This window comes from Equus caballus, chromosome 11 (genome assembly GCF_041296265.1).
Source record: "Equus caballus isolate H_3958 breed thoroughbred chromosome 11, TB-T2T, whole genome shotgun sequence".
NCBI lineage: Eukaryota > Metazoa > Chordata > Mammalia > Perissodactyla > Equidae > Equus > Equus caballus.
The window spans coordinates 24,596,478-24,616,467 of record NC_091694.1 but is presented as its reverse complement, the minus strand read 5'-3'; the positions used below and the strand labels follow the sequence as shown (position 1 = coordinate 24,616,467).

The window sequence follows — 19,990 nt, the reverse complement described above, 5'->3', positions numbered from 1 at the left end:
GCATCTCTGCTTGGGGACCTTGTGGAGCCTCTTTGGCCAGTAAAGCACAATACTGGAGGCTCCAAGAACCAGGAGTTCCAGATGGTCTTCATCTTTCAGAGGCTCGTGTCTAATGGGAGAAGCCAGGGACTTCGACCCACCAGAAAACAAGTCCCATGTGACACACAAAAAAGTGCCCAGTGGGGAGGTCAGGCTGGTTCAGCAGTGCAGAGGGAAGACAGAATTAGAAAAAACATACACGATGGTTTTGAATGGGGAAGTCAGGAATTCTAGAATGTCAAAGTTAGGAGGGACTTTGAGTTCTAGTCCAACCCTCTTATTTCCAGATGGAGAAATTGTGAGCAGTGACTTGTCTACATGAGTCACTTGGAAGTGCGATCCAAATATAGGTCTTCTGGCCCCAGTCCAGTGTTCTTTCCTCTACATTTTCTCTCTGAATGCCTGGTTCACCCAGCCTTCTAGGACTCCATGACTCTAACTCTATGGCTCCCCAACTAGTTCCTCCTCGTGCACACACTCTTTTTGTGCAGGGTTCCCACTCATCCCTCACTGTGCGCTGCTTTCTTTCTTACTGCCCATCTGAGCAAACTGCTCCATCACCAGCCTCTGTAATGCTCATGGGCTTGTGAACACAAGGTTTCACGTGACTAAGGAGAGTCCTGGGAATGTTTTTGCCCAAAAAGGGGACACTGACCATCTACAAGGAAATCAGGACTGTACTTAGTTCTTCTTGAGGCTCTGGACCACTTCCTCTCATTGTCCACTGTCAGCTCTTCAACCTGACACCCGTTCCCACCCTCCAGGGCTTTCATCTGGTCCTGACTACCTGGCTACCTTCTCTCCGCCTCCCACCCCACCCCATTCAAGGACTGAAGCTTTTAAAAGTGTTTGTTGGGGAGCACTTTGGCATTTGGATTAATCCTCCTCATTCCATGCTCATTTCTGACTCCGCTTCCCCTTCTCAAACGCTGAACACATTCTTGATTCCAAATTCTAAAAAAAATGTTGAAGTTTCTTGGATTTCTGCACTAAATGGGGAATATGGGAGATCATAGTAATTGAGATCACAGGTAGGACAGAAGAGTAGAAAATAGACTATGAGTGAAGCCATTCGGCTAAGCTCTCCTGCTACCTTGCTGTGTGGTCTTGGGCAAGGCCTTTAACATCTCATTGCTTAAGTGTCTTCTTTACCAGGTGAGGATAACACTGCCTGATTCATTGACTTGTAAGATATGTTAAAGATCAAGTGGGAGAGCAGATTTAAACTTTTCTTAATTTAAAAGAATATTGAAAAAAATATATTATCACTAAATAGCATCACTATTAGGACTTTTCCCCAAATCTCATTTTATATATATAAAATACATATTTTTAAATCACCCTCCTTCACCAGTGTCCTCTGAGATATATTGGTATGCAGCTAACTGCTAAACCGAGTCTAAATTTCATCTCCTTTAATGTCTTCTCTTCCGGGGAGAGGGGCTGAGGTCAGGAGCCATAATGGAGGTCAGGAGAAATAGAGGACCTACATATTCCAGGAGAGTCTGAACAATCTCTCATTGCTTGTGAAGGAAAAACAAAGGAAATAGCAGTAGGACAAGGTTCTGGGTTCCCTCTTCTCATCCTAACAACCCTCGCCCACCTGGATGTCGTCAGGGCAGGGTTCAGATTGGGTTTGATTTGTGGTTGGGGTCTGGGTTAGGATTAGGGGTAGGGTTGGGGTTTCAGTTAAATTCTGATTTTTGAGTTCGGATTCAGGTTTAGGTTAGAGTTAGTTTAGGGCTGGGAAATTAGGTTTAAGTTTATATTTAAAGTTAGGGTTAGTATGAGTTTAATTTAGAATTATGGTCAGGTTAAGGTTAGGGCAGTGTTTCTCACTAACCAGTGCACTATTGGCATCGAGGCTGGATGATCCTGCTGTGGGGGCTGCTGTGTGCTTTTTAGAACGTTCAGCAGCAACCCTGGCCTCTACCCACTAGACTCTACTAGTATCTGCTCCCATTCCCATTGTAGGAGGCAAAAAATGTCTCCAGACATTGTCAGATGTTCCCTGGGCGGGGGGGGGGGGGGGGGGGGGGGGTCGGGAATCATCCCTGCTGGGAACCACTGAGTTAAAATAAGGGTTAGGGTTAGGATTACTTTACAGTGAGGATTAAGGTCCGACATCAGATTATGTTTAGATTTTGAGTTAGGTTTGAGTTTAGATTAGAGTTAGTCTAGAGTTAGAGCTGGGAAGTTGTTTAGATTTAGGGTTAGGGGTCAGCTTAAGGCTCAGGTTCAGGTTAGGTTTAGAGTCAGTACTTTGGTTATATTTAGGTTAGCACCTTGCAGAGACAAACGCATTGCAGAAATAGTATATAATGAATTTCGTGTCTCTCCATTAGCACTCTTGGGAAGTGGTGGTAATACTTAGGGGACAGAATACAAGGAACTACCCCCACATTGGGAAGCTTCCCCTGGAACCCTGCTGAGTCTGGACAGCGACTTCATTATGGCCTTCAAGACTACGGAAGGTGATTTTTTGGGGTTGTTCCTTATCTCTGTGTGCCATAAAGACTGCTGGAGACGGGCCTGCATGTACAGACGCATGGGCATACGTACTCTTTGCACTAAGTGATGATTTACATCTTATTTCATATCCTATTTGCATACTATGGTCACAAAGACCCTCATGCTTAGATTAGGAAAACAACGCATACATGAGGGCTCCCCTTGTATGAAATTGTTGGAGGTACAAGGAAGCCAGCCTGGAGGGAGGGGTTCCTAGGGACAGTACAGCAAGATGACTCCAGGACTCCAGCAATGGGAAGATCTTGGAGCTGGAAGTCAAGGCACCAATCCATTCTCACCTTTATTATTCTACCGTGCGTGGAATCGCGGACAAGTTCATCTCCCTGCCTTAGTTTTCCCATCTGTAAAATAATCCGAATAAAACCTACCCGAAACCTTCCATCCATCCCCAGTTCAACTGGAGATGAAGTTCATTTTAACAAGCTCTTGAAGTGTTTGGGAAGGTAGATGCCGTGTCAACCCAGAAGAGTTTTATTATTCTCTGTTTCCAGAAGAAAGGGGTATAGAGAGCTTCTTCTAGTTCCGCACCTGAGTAGTGGCTGGGGCCTGCCAGGGCTTCCATCTGCCCATGTCGGAGAACACGGGAGGAATGGCGGTGCCACAGGCAGACGCAACAGAGAGGGAGCTATGCTTCACCAGCTTGTCAACATGTCATTAGGGTGTTCCTGTGGGAACCAAGAGCAGAGTCAGGAGACGTGGGAGGGAGGGAAGAGGGAGGAGGGAGAAGAGAGAGAAATGGAAGAGATGAAGGGGTCCATGCCAGTACCGCATTCATCCCTGTCATGAGGAGAGCTCTATCAAACCAAGGCCAGGCCTATAAATCAGGCCATAATTAGTTGCAAAGAGAAAGCTTTAACATCCTCATCAAATTGATTAATACATCTTGCAGCTCAGGACAGGCTGGCCCTGCCTTGGAAAAACTGCAAGCTCGTCCAGCTGGGTGGGAATGGAGTGGGGATGAGGGACAGTCTCAGCCGCGGCGGCACGGAGCCAGGGAGTTCTGCCCCTCTGTTTACTCACTTGTGGAAGGCTCTGACAGGTGGTAGGTGAGGCCAGTTCTCAGTGCAGGAGGTCATCATGGGCCTGGGGCCTGGAGAATTGAATGATTGTGCTAGTTTTGCCAAGAATTAGCCCTGAGACTGCTGGCAAATTATTTTTTTTCCTTCTAGGTCTCGGTGTCATCATCTGTAAAAGAGACATGTTGGAATTTTGTTTCCTTCAGGTTCTGACACCATAAATGTCTGTGAGTCCAATGGACAAGGACATTTGGACATCATGGCCAGTAAAGACCTGACTATAGGCTCAATTTTTAGGATACCCAATGGGTGGTCAGGAGTTTGGGATAAGCTTAAACAATTCAGTCTAACTCAGGCTTGAGATTACCAAGCTTTGCCTGTGTGTCCTTTCCTGAGGCCTAAGCAGCGAATACCCTTCATCTTTCAAGGTCGCACAGAGAGAAAAGATAGGGATCCACTTGGGTTCATGTCTTGGCTCAACCACTTAGTAGCTGTTTGTTTGGGAAAGGTTACCTAACCTCTTCAGCTTCCTCCTCTGTACTCTAGGGATAATAATGTCTCCCTTGCTGAGTCATTATAAGGAGTAGATAAGATATATATAACATGGTCAGCTCAGAGCCTGGCACACAGTAGGTGGTCAACAAGTAATAACCAGTATTATTATTGTTCAGATGACTCTTGATGTCTTAATAATGGCATCTAAATCACGTGGATATTGAACAAGTAAAGTCCAGTAAAAAAGTAAAGCCCTGATTCTCCATGGGATGTCCAATGAGTCACCCTCCTGGGATGTAATGTGACTAGGCAGCATTTTGTTGCGTAAAAAGCACTGGACTTGAACTAGGAAGATGGGTTCTGATCCCAGCTTTGCAACTTACAAGTTGTATGTCTTTGCACAAGACCATTTACCTTTCTGAGCCTTGCTTTCTGGAATCAAGAATGTTTTCAGCATCCAATCAGATAACGTGGATAAATGATCCTCGTAAAATATAAATCACTATTCAAATATAAAGCTTTTTATAAGCAGTGTTCTGGGTATCAGTCACTCTTGCCTGCTGCTGACGGCTCTGAAGTCCCCTGTCTGGAAGAACAGATGAAATAGGTCCTTTGCAAGCCCGTGGGACATGCTCTATTGCTCAAAGGGACCCTGCGTCCTTATGTCGTCTATGTATCGGTTTCCTGTTTCCTGCTTTAACAAAAACTCTGACCTAATTGCTTATAATAAATGAAGATTCTCTATTTGGTGGTGTTTGGGTCACATGTAGGTTGATGTAATGACACTATCCCAAAATCCATTCTTTGCTTCTTCTATAATAATTGAACTGTTGGTCATATGCCTGCTCATATATATATTTCCCAATCTCCTTTGCAGTTAAGATGGTCATATGACTAAGTTGTTGGTAATGGAATATAAGCAGAGGTGATGGGGGACAACTTACGGATGGGGGCCTTAGAAATGAGTATGCCTCGCCTACACTTTTTATTCTTCCTGGGACCCAGAACACCAGTGTCCCCTCAATCCTGTCTGGATCAGGTAGACAAAGGCCACCCCAGGGGAAGGTGGAAAAGCAAGAATGAAGGAACCTGGGTCCCTGAATGACAGCATAGAGAGCCCCCTGCTATCCTGGAACTCAGACTGTTCTGTGAAAGAAAAATTAACTTCTATCTTGTTGAGCCATTGCACTTTGGGAAATCTTTATTATAAGAGTTTAATCTTTCATCCTAACTAATTATTTATTTGCACTGCACGTCCCCCAGGAGTCTAGAAGTTTTCTTACCCATCCCACTATCTCTAGGCTATACACAGCACCAAATGCCTAAGACAGTCTCCCTTTTCAAAGACGCCTTAGGAGATTCCACTGCTGCTGTTGTATGTGAAGGCTGAGTCTGCATCTAGTTCAGAGTCATCTTCTGGTAAGAATTTTATTAAGAAGTTCTCCATTCGCATATACTCAAAACTACTCCCTTAAAAAATAATCAGTTCCATTTTCTTGTACTATCCTGCCATAACAAAACCTACTCTATTCCTCGAAAGCAGCTGTAAGTAGAAGGCCAAAGAGAGGGAAGATGGAGCAGAAAATAAGATAACTAAAGATGGAGGATGCCTGGAGGGATCCACAGGACTCTGAACTCTGACCTCTGACCCTGGGCCACGTGAAGGGGCAGGGAGGGCTCAGGGACCACAGACCTGGAGAAATGGACCAGAGAAGCCTAAATGACTTGTGATGAGCCTCTGATAGAGGAATTTTTCAGTCTGTGCAGTGCTCTTTTATTCTTCTAATCCCCAAGAAAACTTGACACCTACCGGCTGACCCGTTGGCTTCCTCATCGGTTTCTCATCATCAGTCAAGATTTTTACAAAGCCTATGACATTGAGAAAGCCTCCTTCCTGACACCCACCCCTCCCCTTTTGGAATGTGGTCCTGGGCAGACTCAGAATTGTTCTTCAGAATGTTTAACTGAGCAAATGGTTTGGAATTTGAGGACTGACCAGGCCCTTTCAAAAGCCAAGAACTATGGGAGTCTAGCAGACATGGGATCATGGGGAAGAGGAAACATTGAAGGAAGGACATCACATAAAGTAGCCACAGGTGGGAGCCAGAGTTGGGAGGAGGGACAGCCTCACTTTGTCACACCACTGGCCCGAATCACAGGGCAGGGCCGGAAGGGAAGTGCCAGTTGCAAATGCTCCCACCTCATCTCACAGCTCACCAAATATTACGGCCTAGCACATAAAAACTAGAGTGCTAAGCTGCCAGGAGTGTTAAACTCAAGGAGCTGTGACCAGAAGCAGGTGGGCTCTGGGAATGGGAGCTGGGAGGCAGCTGCGGCAGGCTAGCAGCTCCCCTTAGGCCCCGTGGCTCTGAGGCAGCAACTGAAACCGAGCAGGAAACTCAGCCCCTGCCCGGAAACTCACCCCTGCCTCCCGCCTCTCCACGGTGAGAGCAGTTAGGGGAGTCCTGAGCCTCTTTAGCAGGAGCTGAGCCACCTCTAAGCAGAAAATAAATGCATTCAAGCCACATAAATCAATGAAAATTAGCAGGAGTCAAGGTAGAAATCTCTCCTCCACTACTTCAATGTTTGAGCCGAGGTTCTTCTCAGTGATTTAGAGCCGTATAATTAGAGTGATCCGATTTCGTGGGTTTTTTTTTTTTTTCATCCTCCCTTCCCTTTCCAGACAAAGTCCTCTCCTATGAGGCAGGTTCCCACTGGCCGCTAGCTCCTCCGGCTAGAAGCAGGTGTGTGCACCTGTCAGCCCAGCACCTTGATGGATCTCTGTGCTATCTTGGTTTGCCACCTCCCTGCCTGCCCCTTAATGAACAGTCCGCCCCAGGCTAGGTAGGAATTGTGGGTGGGGTGCCAAAGTTCTGAAGAATGTTGCAGAAGTAGGGAGGTGTGGCTGCTGACCCCAAGCGAAATGCAGCATCATCCCAGAGGTGGAGGAGGGGGGCTTGAATAATCAGAATCCTTAACCTCTGACCTCCGAACTGGGGAGCGGATTGATAAAGGCATGAAGGTCTCCCAGCCCTGTGTCCCTGCCAGATTAGGAACATAATCCAGCAGTTGATGGAAGGGTGAGCTGGGATCCAGAGAGGTTAGGTGCCTGGATTCACTTCAGAAAACCAGGAGCCGGGGGACCACATGGTACGGGAAACGAAGGTGGAATTTAGAGTCAGAGAGACACAGGTTCAAATCCCATTTCTATCACTTATGACCTAGATGACCTTGAGCAAATTTCTTAAGCTTTCTGAGTCTCGGATTCCACATCTTTAAAATTAAAATAATGAGATTATCTTACAGAGTTGTAGCAAAGACTAAATGAAGTAACTGATATAAAGTTCCTAGCACGTAGTGCCTAGAACGTAGCGTTTGTTCACAACATGGTACCTTCCTGCCTCTCCACTCTTCTTGCCCAAGGCTGTCCAGCAAGCTAGGAAAGGAATCAGAGTCCCAACCTGGGTCTCCCAAGTCTCCTTGTCCAGTACCCGGCGTCCAGCTCAGGAATCTACTCACCAGGGGCTCTCAGTCTAGGCCGCTAACTGAACGGCAGGGAGAGCAGAATAAGAAGGTTTCTCTAGGAGGCCGACTAGAACATGCACACTCTGAGGAAGGAAGAATCGCACCCAGCAGGGTGTTGTGCAATGTACATTGCCAGGTTCGAGTCCTGACTTAGCCACTTACAGGTTGTGACCCTGGGCAATTCCCCAGGCCTCAATTTCCCCCACTGTAAAGTGGTAATTTTACACTTGTAATTCTTGCCACAGGGTGGCTCTGAGGTTCAAAGGAAGTAGTGTATGGGAAAACCCTCTGCAAACGGCTCTATATGTATAACGGAGTGGTAATATTTTATTAATAGAATTTCTCTTAGGAAGGGAACTCTGCTTAGAAGAATGCCTTGATATGTGTTTATCATACGGCAGATGCTACCAAAGCTTTAGAGAAGGGAGGCTATTGCTCTGCACGAGAGAGAAAAGAGAAGAGGGAAGAGAGAAAAGAGGAGGGGGAGGGAGGTACCAACAGGATAGCGAGGCCAGGCACGGTGAAGGCGAGCGGAAACTCCATCCTAGGTGGATTGACCAGTGGGTGTTGTAAACACAATGATGCCCATTTAAGTTGTTTGTGTGGCGTAATATAAGCTCTTCTTCCTGTGCCCCTACAAACTCTTTGGGTATATCTATTAAACTCACCATTTTTGGAGCACTAACCGCATACTACAGTGATTCACACACATTCTTTCACTTCTTCCTCCCGTCACTTTCCACGGATGAAGAAGCTGAGGCTTAGGAAACCAGGACAACTTGTTCAAGGTCACACAAGTGGTAGCTGGCAGAGGGGGGCTCTCAATCGGTGTCTGGGTGACGTACCACGTTGCCCCTCTGGGCCCCAGTTTTCTGACGTTAATAAGGCCACTCAGCCTCCCTGGGCCCCAGTTGTTCTATCTTTAAGAAGAAATGTCTCTATCGCTTCTCTCCTTGGTCACTCAAATACTTGACAGATGAAGGAGGTAAGAGATGTAAAGTACTCTGAGAGCTTTTAACCAAACAACTCCATTGTGAAAGTAAGCTATTATTAATATCACATCTCATGTGCTAAAAGGCCTGCTTAATCTACCCGGCCCTGGGAGCCAAAGAGGGCTTCCACCGCCTGTTTAGTTTATCCTTTCTAGTCAAGTGCCAAGACTGTTCCACCTGCTTTTTCTCCACAGAAACCAACCATACGGATCTCTCCTAAAACTATCCAAGGCCAAATACGATGACCATCTCAAAGGATTCCCTTCCTCCCATTCATCTCTCCAGCTCCCTCCAAAGATAGGGACTAACCCCAGTGGGGTTAAACAAACAGCTCTTCAGAAAACAAGCCTTGTCCTGATTTGTAGAGTTTGCCAATTTCGTGGGTGTAAATATTTCCACCACCCCAGATTTCAAACTATCATTATGACATCATCAAGTGCAGAATTGGGAAAAGATGTGCAGTAGCACACTATGATATAGTATCCCTACCATATATGTGCAACAGACACAACCCCAAAAGGTTTGATTACAGTGAAGTTTAGCAAAATAATTAGGAAGGGATACATTTTTAGTATTTATTATTTTTTTAATATAAAATTTGACTGTAGCTTTATATAATTTTAGTTTTTTTAGACAACTGCTTTTTGCAAAAGTCTTGAAAATTTAAAAATCAGTGCTTGCAAGCCAGAACCAGGCAGCTCCAGTCTACCCTTGTGTGACCCACACATGAACACGAAGACAAACAGTGTGTAGCAGAGAAGCTGAGGCATGTTGGAGAAAGTACCAAGTGCTCCTGTGACATATGTTCTATTTCAGAAACAAGAATGGCACAAGAAATAGTACACTGGATTGGAAGTGGCTATTTCAATCTCAAAGATTCTTAAATTAGAAGTGCTCTTCTAGTCCCATCCCCAACCATGAGCAAGAACTCCTTCTGAGTCTCTTCTCCAGGACCTCATATTGATCAGGGTCCTCTTGAGAAAGAGATGGCATCTTCCAACAGGGTTTGTTGAAGGAGAGTTTGATAAAGGCACATTTACAAAGATATGGGCAAGGTTCAGAGAAATCCATGAGGGATGGTGAAGTTGACCAGAGTGGGGAACCATTACTACTCTAGGCCTGAAGGTTTGGGGAAGGAACGGTCCCCAGAATCTGAAGGCAGCTATAGGAGAGGGTTGCCTCACAGGAGCTGTGGCCTTTAGTCGAGGAACACAGCCACTGTCAACTTGAGGACCAGCTGGCAGGGAGCTGGATGAATAAAGACCCAATCTCATGTTCTCTCTACCTTCACTCTCTTGCAGTGACTTGTTGCATGATGTAAACACATCTTACTGTTCTCCTATAAAAACTCCAGGTAAAGTCACTGTTTCTTGAACGTTGACCATTGACTGAACCTAACCAGAAATCAGAGGACAAAGGAACCTGTTGAAGGAATTCATAAAGGTCACTTCCTAGCATCAGCACTGAGAGAAGGGGATGAGAAGGATGGAGAGTGGATTTGGAAGGACAGAGAGATCATTTGGCACACATCCTCAGTGGCTCATTGCAGGAAGTCATTCCCATCCTAGCATCCTAGGCTAACACTTCTGAAACTTTAATGGGCATACTAACCATCTAGGGATTATAACACAATTTCTGATTCAGTAGGTCTGGGTTGAGGTCTAAGATTCCAGGTGATGCTGATGCTGCTGGCCTGTGGACCACCCTACAGGGTCTTAGGCCATATTCATCCCCATCTCCCACCACTAAGTCCCAGTGGGCTTGTCTAGTTATGGGAAAATCAGAGCTGTAAAGACCCCCTTAGTCTTTCCCTTCCCACTTTCTACCACTTCTTTTTTTCCTTCTCCCAAAATACCTTTCTGGTAAAATCCAGCTATCTAGCAACAACCCAGAATTCTGTGCTCTGTCCTCGCCCTCTCCCAAGGCGAAGCTAGAAAGAGGTGGGTTTTCCAATCCCCAGCACTTGAAGGTAGGCCTCTCCGCTGGAAGACACCCTTAGGGAATAGTCCAAGTTCCCCATAACCTTCCCTGTCTACTCCTCTCTCTCCTTGTCCTCACCCCTACAATCAACACTTCTAGAGAAAGCGAATGATCTCCCTAAAGGAAAAGGTTTTCAGTCAAACCCCGGGATTAGATAGGGGGAGAGAAAGGTCCCTGCTCCCCATTAGAATTTTTCCCCAGGTGGAAAAACAGCCCAATGGCCATTCCATTTTTGCTGCTGCCAGGGTATCATTATTGATGGGCCCTGGCCATCATTCAGGCCCCTGCTCCATCCCCAGCACCTAATGCTAGGCTGTTTGAAGGGACAGCTCTGGGAACTGTTCACAAACCCTGAACATTAAATAAATAGAAGTGCTCATGTTTATGTGCAGGAAGGATGGCCACCAGGAGAAAAATCTTGGGTGGTATTCCCTTTCCTGAAAGTGTAGAAGCCAGAGATGCTCCCATTTCTGGATTAATGGGAATCTTCACTCAGACAGTGATGAGTGCCAGGAAGCAGGTTAAGCCTTCACTCCTCATAGGTCAAGGATGCATGGGCTCATGAGGCTTAGGAGGGAGACCACATGGTTAGTTCTGTTCCAGGAGGAAGTCGCTGTGACCTCGGCCCCTGGACACTTGGTCCAGCTGCCTGGTATAAGAGATGGCTCCATTAATCCCAGACATGATGCAGGTATTTGAGCTAGTGAGCATGTGTATATATATGAATAAGTACATTGGGGTGGGTAGGGAATAGAAAGCTGGAAGATGGATCAAGATGGCTTAACACAATTCCTTCTCCTTGGGAACTTAGATAATCTTCTGAAAAAGGGACAACGCAAACAGAGGTGATTAGACCCAGTGCCTTTTGAGACTTTCCGCATTACCCATATTCATCCCCTACATAGGATTCCCACATAGGATCATTTCCATGTGCAGGCTAGGAAGAAGGCAAAGTCAAGTGAGGATTTCCCAGGGATGGCCTGTTAGTAAGATGAGCAACAGATATCCAGCCCCGCCAGTAAAAGACACCCCAAGGGACATGCATCCAGCAGCCTGGGGATCGTCCTGCTTGATCGTTTTCCCAAGAGACAGTAGAAGGGGATAAGTCTCCAGATTCCTGGCTGGCGAATGTACTATCCCATAACACTCACTGGACCATTTATTTGACACTTATCATAAAAACACCTGACACCAGAGAGCAATTTACAGTTTATAAGGAACTCTGCAAATAGATTGCCCCATTTAGTTTTTACAACAAACCTATGAGATAAGGCGAGGCAGGTTTATCACCATTTTACAAAAAAGAAGCTGAGGTTAAATAATTTACCTGAGGCCACAAGACTCTTAGGTAGCAAAACCAGGACTGGAATTCAGGATTCCTGACTCCTAATACAGTATCCTTTCTATACACACTTCTTTGTTTAGTAGCTATTTTTTCAGTATTTTCTGATTTTGTTCCCTTCCAGATATCTAAGTGCTCTGAGAGCATGGACTTCATCTCTCTTCATTACTAATTTCTTCAACACCTGCAACAATGCCTGCTACATAGTATGTGCTTAATAAAATTATGTTGAATGAGTGAATTAATGAAATGGGTTACAATCTACCAAAAGGTGGGGCTCTAACTTTGACTTCTTGGAATCCCTCACAATGGTTACACAGTGGGAGAGTAACTACTACTGATAAGAAAAATGACCTAATATCCAGTGGGTGTGACTGTCTCCCAGGAAGTCATCTGCCCCGGAAGGTAATATATTTTGAGAAAGAGGGTCCCTTGGCTTCTAGAATTTTAAGCACTGTCTCTTTATTCTTAGCATTTCTCATTACCTTCCATAGCCCCTCTCTCACCCTCAGGGTTAAGACATCCACCCTTTGAATGGACTGCCCAGAAGTTCAGGCTTGCGTCTTTTTGATTTAGGAAAGAGGTACTATGGGATCTCGTAACAATGGTTTGCATCTCCATGTGTTCCCACTGCCACCAGAAATAATAAAAAGGTTTGTTTCTCTTGGCAGCCTCTACCCAACAGTTCCCCATGTGTGTGTTGCTTTCTTCAATTTTCCCCTCTACAAAATCTGGTCATGTTTAATAACAATAAATCAGAGGAGAGACTGCAGCCCGGAAGAGAAGTCGGGGGCAGCCGGGTTTCCACATCTGGGGCCCATTCAGGTTGAAGCGATGACAATTCCTAATAAATGTTAATGGAGAACCTCCTCAGATTCATACACTCCAGCCATAATTTAGCCTGTCTCCATGCCAGATGACCTTTTGAACATCCAGAATATACCCATCATAGCACCAGCTACAGGCCTGGATTGCTTCCTGCATATGAACTGGAAAGAAACAAGGCTTGCTGTTATTGATTACACTTCTCTATTTTCCCTGCCCTGGGTTTTTCTTCAAAGGCTTACAAAGCTTTGGGGCCCCCAGCCACCCAGGTGGTTAGAGGTCAGGGAGTCAGGTTAAAGGATGTTCCCCTCCACTCCCAAAGGAGGCCTCTTGAAGTCTGACAGCCAACACTGTTCCTATAAGAGACAGGGCTGAATATCACAATTCTCCCTTTTTCTTTTTTCTTTTTTGCTTCTGAGACCCTTTGCTGATCCTGCCTGCTCTATCCCTTTTACCAGCCACTCTTCCCCCTCTTGCCCCTTCCAACTAGGGAGGCTGCAAGCCTGGCTTCAGTGTTTGGCTTTTCTCTTCCAAGACCAGGCACCTCCTCAGTCTCGTGTCTGCACGCGGTGCTCCAGCTCTGACCTCTCTCTCAAGATGCAGTCCTGACTTTCTAACTGGGGGCAAGGTGTTTTCACTTGATAACCAGCCATTGTCTACAATTCTATTTATCTAAATTAACTTCTCATCTCACCAAAACATTTGGCCTCTTCTCCAAATTTCCATCTCTGTTAATATTCTTTCAGCTCTACAGGTATAGAACCATGGTGTGACCTTAGACATTCCGTCTCTGCTGCCTCCTTTCTCCATCCGGTGACGGGATTATTGAATCTTCCACCCCAGTCTCACTCTGCTTAACTTCCACTGCCACTCCACACTTCAGGCCCTTACCACCTCACTTCAAAATTGCCACCTAATTGGTCTCTCTCTGCAAAACCACCCCTGAACACAGCAGTTAGATACATCATCCCAGGACACTCTCTTGGTCATGTCCTTCCCCAGCTCAGAATTCTTCGGTGACTCCCCATTGACTTATTATTATTGTTACTCAAAGTTTATCTTAATTTAGTACCCATTGAACAGTCTAATATCACATAATTATGGAGCCAGATTTTCAGATTGCAAATCTGCTGCTTTTTTCAGTGTTTCCCCTTATCTGGTCTAACGACATGCCTTATTGGAATTCATTTATTTATTCAACAAATATCTTTTGAGCTACTGCTACATGCCAGAGTCTGCTGAGTACTGGAGGATAAAGCAGTAAACATGACAAGCATTGTCCCTGCCCATATGGGAACACTTTCTAGTGGGGGAGACAAATAAAAAAAGAAAACAGGTAGGGGCTGGCCTGGTGGCATAGTGGTTAAGTTCCTATGCTCCACTTTGGCAGCCTGGGGTTTGCAGGCTAGGATCCTGGGTGTGGACCTACATACCACTCATTAAGCCACGCTGTGGCAACGTCCCATGTATAAAATAGAGGAAGACTGGCACAGATGTTAGCTCAAGTGACAATCCCCCTCCAGCAAAAACAGGAAGATTGGCAAGAGATGTTAGCTCAGGGCCAATCTTTCTCACCAAAAAAAAAAAAAAAGAAGAAGAAAGAAAAGAGAAGACAAGAAAACAGGCAAATAAATAAAATAATTGCAAACTGTGATAGTGCTAAGAAAGAACCGAGAGAGAATAAGGGATTAAGCCAACCCTGGTGGTCTAGAGGTTAAGATTTGGCACTCTCACCACGGTGGCCCAGATCAGGGTTCTGCTCTGCTATATACGCGGTCATTAGGAGCCAGTGTTGAGCTCCACGGCACTAACAACAACAATAAACAATATTTTAATCAGGTCTCTAAACTCTCACCTCTCCCGTTGCTAATTCTCTGATTCCTGAAGGATACGACCACTTCTTGGGGACACAACCTCTAACAGCTCCAATAAGTACAAGCATAAGCGATACTTCATAGAACAAATGATTCCCTGAGTGCATGTCTATTTTCTTAGCCTAAATAGATACTAAACAAATCAAGGTATTAAACAAATCAACATACTAAACAAACAAATGTCTACATTTCTTGGACAGTCAGAGTCAAGGATGTAATCTTGTGACCCCTTGTTTGGACCACAGATGAAATGGATCTTTCCCTTAACGTATGAGGGATCTGAATCAGACACAGTGAAAAACGTCCTGGCAAAACTTCAGTAGGATGGGTGCTGGAGGGAATGTATCAGTCAACCTTACTACAACAGTGCTATGTAACAAATAACCTAAAATCTCAGAGGTTACACCATCTCTTTCTTGCTTACAGGTTTGTGTATTGGCTGCAGTGCCCCTGTCCTGGGTTGTGGATCTTGTTCAGATTCACTCCGTGTACCTTCTCACTCTGGGACCTGGGACGAAGTGACGAGGCCATGCTCTTCCCATGGCTAAGGGTAGAAATGGAAGAGGCCAAACCAAGCCAAGCAAGTAGATTTAAAAACCTCTGCTTACATCCCATTGATCAAAGCAAGTCACATGGCTAAACCCATCGTCAGTGGAGTGGGGAAGTTTTATCCCCCCATGGAGGACATAGAAAAGACTGAATATTTGCTGAACAATAATATACTCCACCACGGGGAGGTTATGGAGTCTCCTTCACAAACGGTCTTTACAAACAGGAGAGATTGTTATCTGTCTGGGTTCCTCTGGGTACCATATTACCTGAAGTACAGCAAAGGAGGACCAGAAGACACGATTTCTTAAAGATGCCTATTTTGGTACAAGGCAATGTAATTTGTGTTTGATATCTGGTTGCCACTGAAGCCCCTTTTCCTTTTCCACCAGAGCTGTGCCATGGGGGTGATTTGCAGCCCAAGTCAATACCAGAGTCTCTCTGTGATTGTATACAAGTGACAGTCACACAGCAGACATAAATACAGAAGCGCTTGTGATAGCACCGGGGAACAGTATTCCTGCCGCTGGGCCAGCTTTGTCTGCTGCTGCCGTGCAGTTAACTCTGGAATGAAATTGGAGAGCTAACTGATGGTCAGAGGGCACTGGGAAGATTTCCATTTGTGTCTGAGACAGGCAGGGCTCAGCAAAGGGTGAGGCAAGAGCAAATTTTACCACGGCTAGATAAATTCAGCTTACAAACATTTATACATTGTATTACATCACTTAATGGCTTCAGTGTTTGAACTTATCAAGTGGAAAGACACAGGCACAATTGTGAACCCACACCCTCAGCAGGTTTTGACTCCAAGGTTCCATATTCTGTATGCTTTTCATCCTTGGCAATAACCTTTCTCTCTCTTTGTACTCCAGGGTACTTATTCTCCCGTCTCAGTATCTGCTATCAGGAACTGTTTGGGTGCTACTCAGTGTATAGTCCCTAGACTGTCTGCATCACCTGAGAACTTGTTAGAAATGCAAATTATTGGGCCCCTCCTCCAGACTTGCTGAATTAGGATCTCTGCTGATGGGGTGGGGAGGTGTTGTCCCAGGAGACTGTTTTAATAAGCTCTTCAGGTGACAACTTAAGCATACACACTGAAGTCTGAGGACTAAGGTCCTTCTGACTCAGTAGGTCTGGGGTAGAACCCACGACTTGCAATACTAACAATATGTTGATGACGCTTATGCTGCTGTCCATGGACTACACTTCGAGTAGCATTGCTTTAGAACTCAATCACATACACATGAAATTATGGCCAACAGTAAAAGCCTTACAGGTCTCTGAGTAGGTAGAATCAGAGCCTTAGTGAAAGAAATGAGTCACTAATGGTGGGATTTCAGGTAAGAGCCACAAGTTTAAAAACTCAAAAAGCATGTTTTGGTTGGAGGGTGGACCTGGAGCTCTGAAACCACATTGTGGAACCAGTCCTGGCTGTAGATGATTAAAGAGGGAGTGTTGTATGGGGGGAAAGCACAAGACTGGGAGTCAGGAGACCTGTGTTCTAGTTTTTGCCCTGTCTCTGAGATTGTAACCATGGTTGGGTCCCTTATCTCTCTGATTCTCATCTATAAATTAAAGAAGACAAGAGCTACACAATCTCTACCAACCCTACTCCTCCACCTTTTTATTATTATTATTATTATTATTGCACAAGACTACAATTACCTTAGCAACCATTTTCTCTCCAGGTGAGTCTCAAAGATATGGGAACCCCAAGATGCAGAATTGAGGACCCACTGAGTTAAATACTTGGCTCTGAGTTACACTGTGAATCATGAGTGGAGCTGGGACTGACTCTAACCATTCCACCACTCCCTCCTTAGTGTAACGCTTGTTGAGCACCCAGGCTCTGAGCCAGACTCTCAGGGTTGGGAAACCGGTCCGCCACTTCTTAATTGTGTGACTTCGGGCAAGTTACGCTCTTAGAGCTGTAGTTTTCTCTTCTATAGAAGGGGGATAAGAATAACACCTACCTCATAGAGTTGTGACCTTTAAAAAAATTAATACATGTCAAGCGCTCAGGACACTGTCTGGCACGAGAAGAGCATTCGATAAACGTCAAGGGCTAGGCCGACGAGGAGGAGGGGCGGTGCCCAGTCAGTCCCTGCCTCCGAGCGGTTGAATTTTCGAGACCAGGCTGCAGGTCTTCCTCTCTCCTGTAGGTGGCGCCTCCCCTCGTTGAGCGTGCTACCTGCGCCCGGAGCGCTTGAGGAAGTTGAAAGAAATCTTTCTTTACATCTCTGCTCTGTTTAAGATTGCTAGAGCGGGCTCGCGTACAGTCCCCTGAAACCTGTGCCCAGGACAGCCAGGTTTGGGGATCCGACTTCCTCCCCGAATTGGCTCCGCTCCACCCCGCCCGCATCAGAGGCCAGTCACCATCGCCCGGAGCCGGAGCCTCCCCTGCGGATGCAGCCCTGTAGGCCTCGTCGTGGGAGGATGTAACTCCCAGCACCTGAGCAAGGGAGTTCAGCGGGAGTTTCTTTCCTGCTCGGTTAAAATGACAAATTGGTACATGAGCGCTTAATGAAAGATGCTGGGAACGTCCGTGGAGATCAGAAAAATCGCCTCTCTGAGCTGACAGCCAGGCCATCTGCATTCCCGCATTCCTATTAATTCCTTAACAATAAACGACAGGAGCGCCTAGAGGGTTAACAGCTTAATTTAATCTCTGAGATTCCTTCCTGAAGCATTGAGAATTAGAAAGGCTTTTACAAAATGTTATCTGCACACCTGATTTTTTCCACTTGATGTGTCTTCTGGACCCGTCACACCCATTCCTGACACATCTCGCAGAGGCTCTGCCCCTCCGGCCTCTCCACCGGGCCGTCTTGGGCTCCTGAACCACGTGATTGGGCTCCAAGGGTCACAAGATTTGGCTTCTTAGCAGTCGCCCCAAATGCTAGTTTAGGTTATTTCCTCAGGACGTTTTAGAGACAGGAAATTCCCCCAATAGAGCTAGAAAGGTGGTGCCCATTTCAAGTGAATTTCCCTCCCTGGTCAGAAGCAGTGCAAAAATGGAAAGAGGCACGTGGTAGCAGCCCCCAGCTTGCAGAGCTCTCAGGTCAGGCTTTGAGTCTCTGGCAGATCCCGAACCCTTCGTTGGAGATGCCTGATTCTAATGCCAATCCTCCTGATATATGGTTAAGGAAACTGACACCCGGAAATGTTTAATAGTTTATTCAAGGCCGGATATCCAGATAACATCAAAGCCCCAAAGTAGGATTCAAGTCTCCTTACTCCCAGACAAATATTTGTTCAATGATAGGCTTGGCAAATAGATTTCGTCTTACACGGTAACTCCTGTCACTGGTTGGTAGGGGCTGCTCAGAGCCCTGCGGGCTTCTCAGGCTGTGCCCAAGCTTAGCAGGGAAGGTCTGTGTGACAATTTGGAGAAGTCTTCTGGGGACAGAGAAGGGGGCAAAAGTGCCAGGTATTTGCGTCCCTGCACTTTTCAGGCAGTTTCTTTGGGGTTAAGGCATTTAAAGTCTTCTATTAAAATGGAAATGTTATCTGGGACAAATAATGCATTAAGCCATTATCTGTCATTAACACCTTGGCTAGAATTCATTTAACATTAGTCTGCTAGTTGCCCAGCAGGTCCCTGAGGGGATGAGAGTTTGACCAGGACAGGGGCCTAGGAAAGGACACAGGGCCTTACACTGAAGGGGTGCAATGTTTTGGGGCTCAGTACAGACAGAAGTTAGAATGAGGACACTGGATATCTAGTGGGAGGAATACTGAGGGGCCGAGATAAGGGGAAGAAGTGACCCTGAGACATTTTTGCACAATTCTCTCTTTGCTTACCTTTGCATAATATGGTTTCTACCAGTCACACTGCTTGACTCTCAGTTTCCCCATCTGTAAAATAAAGAGTTGGACTAGAACAGAGGTTCTCACATCTGTACCTATTACAATCACCTGCTGGGCTTTTTACTTTCAATACCAATTTTTTTCTTTTAAAGATTGGCACCTAAGCTAACATCTGTTGCCAATCTTCTTTTTCTTCTTCCTCTTCTTCTCCCCAAAGCCCCCCAGTACATAGTTGTATATTCTAGTTGTGAGTGCCTCTGGTTGTGCTGTGTGGGATACTGCCTCAGCATGGCCTGATGAGCAGTGCCATGTCCGCGCCCAGGATTCCAACTGGTGAAAACCTGGGCCACCGAAGTGGAGCGTGCGAACTTAACCACTTGGACACCGGGCCAGACCCTGTTTTTTTTTTAGTAGCAAGCCTACCTCAGGTGATTAAATATCCAGGAGTGAGACCTGCTCCTCCTTTTCTCCAAGACCTCTCTACAGAACATCCTGGTATCAGTCATTGTACCCTCCGGTCCTTATCCACACTCTAACATATTTTATATACTTACAATCCCAGTTTCTGTATCATTTTGTATTTTGAATGCATCAAAATGCTTTCAGAGGCAGGTAACAAGAATACTTAACGGAAAGCCTCAATAGCAGTTCTTACCGTCTCACTGAATAAGGAGTGTAGAGGTCCTATTTTGGCTCCTCAGCTGAAAAATACTACAACTGACCAGGATCCTTTCATCCCTGTGGTTCTTTACCCTCAGCATTAGCTCTTGGTCTTTAGCCTTGTGGCTGCGTGGTTGCCATTGTTGAAGAAATCATGTCCTCACACACTATGTACATACACATGGAGGAAAGGGCAGGAGCCTCATGCATACTCGTCCTTTTAATTAGAATAAAAATTTCTCCAGACTTCTCTCTGTGTGGTCTTCCTCTTACCTGTCATTGGCCAGAACTGGGTCATGTGGCCATCTTTAGCTGCAAGGGAACCTAAGAAAGCAAGAATCTGGCATT

General features: G+C 45.7%; 1 long non-coding RNA gene across 1 annotated transcript; it reads right to left on the bottom strand.

Annotated features, from left to right (window-relative positions):
* Positions 1-3,019: 3,019 nt before the first annotated feature.
* Positions 3,020-17,377, bottom strand: LOC111775658 (uncharacterized). Its single transcript, XR_002811495.2, has 3 exons — positions 17,146-17,377; positions 3,592-3,756; positions 3,020-3,236 (listed from the first exon to the last, which is right to left on the bottom strand). It is a non-coding gene; the product is annotated as an uncharacterized lncRNA (long non-coding RNA).
* Positions 17,378-19,990: the final 2,613 nt, after the last annotated feature.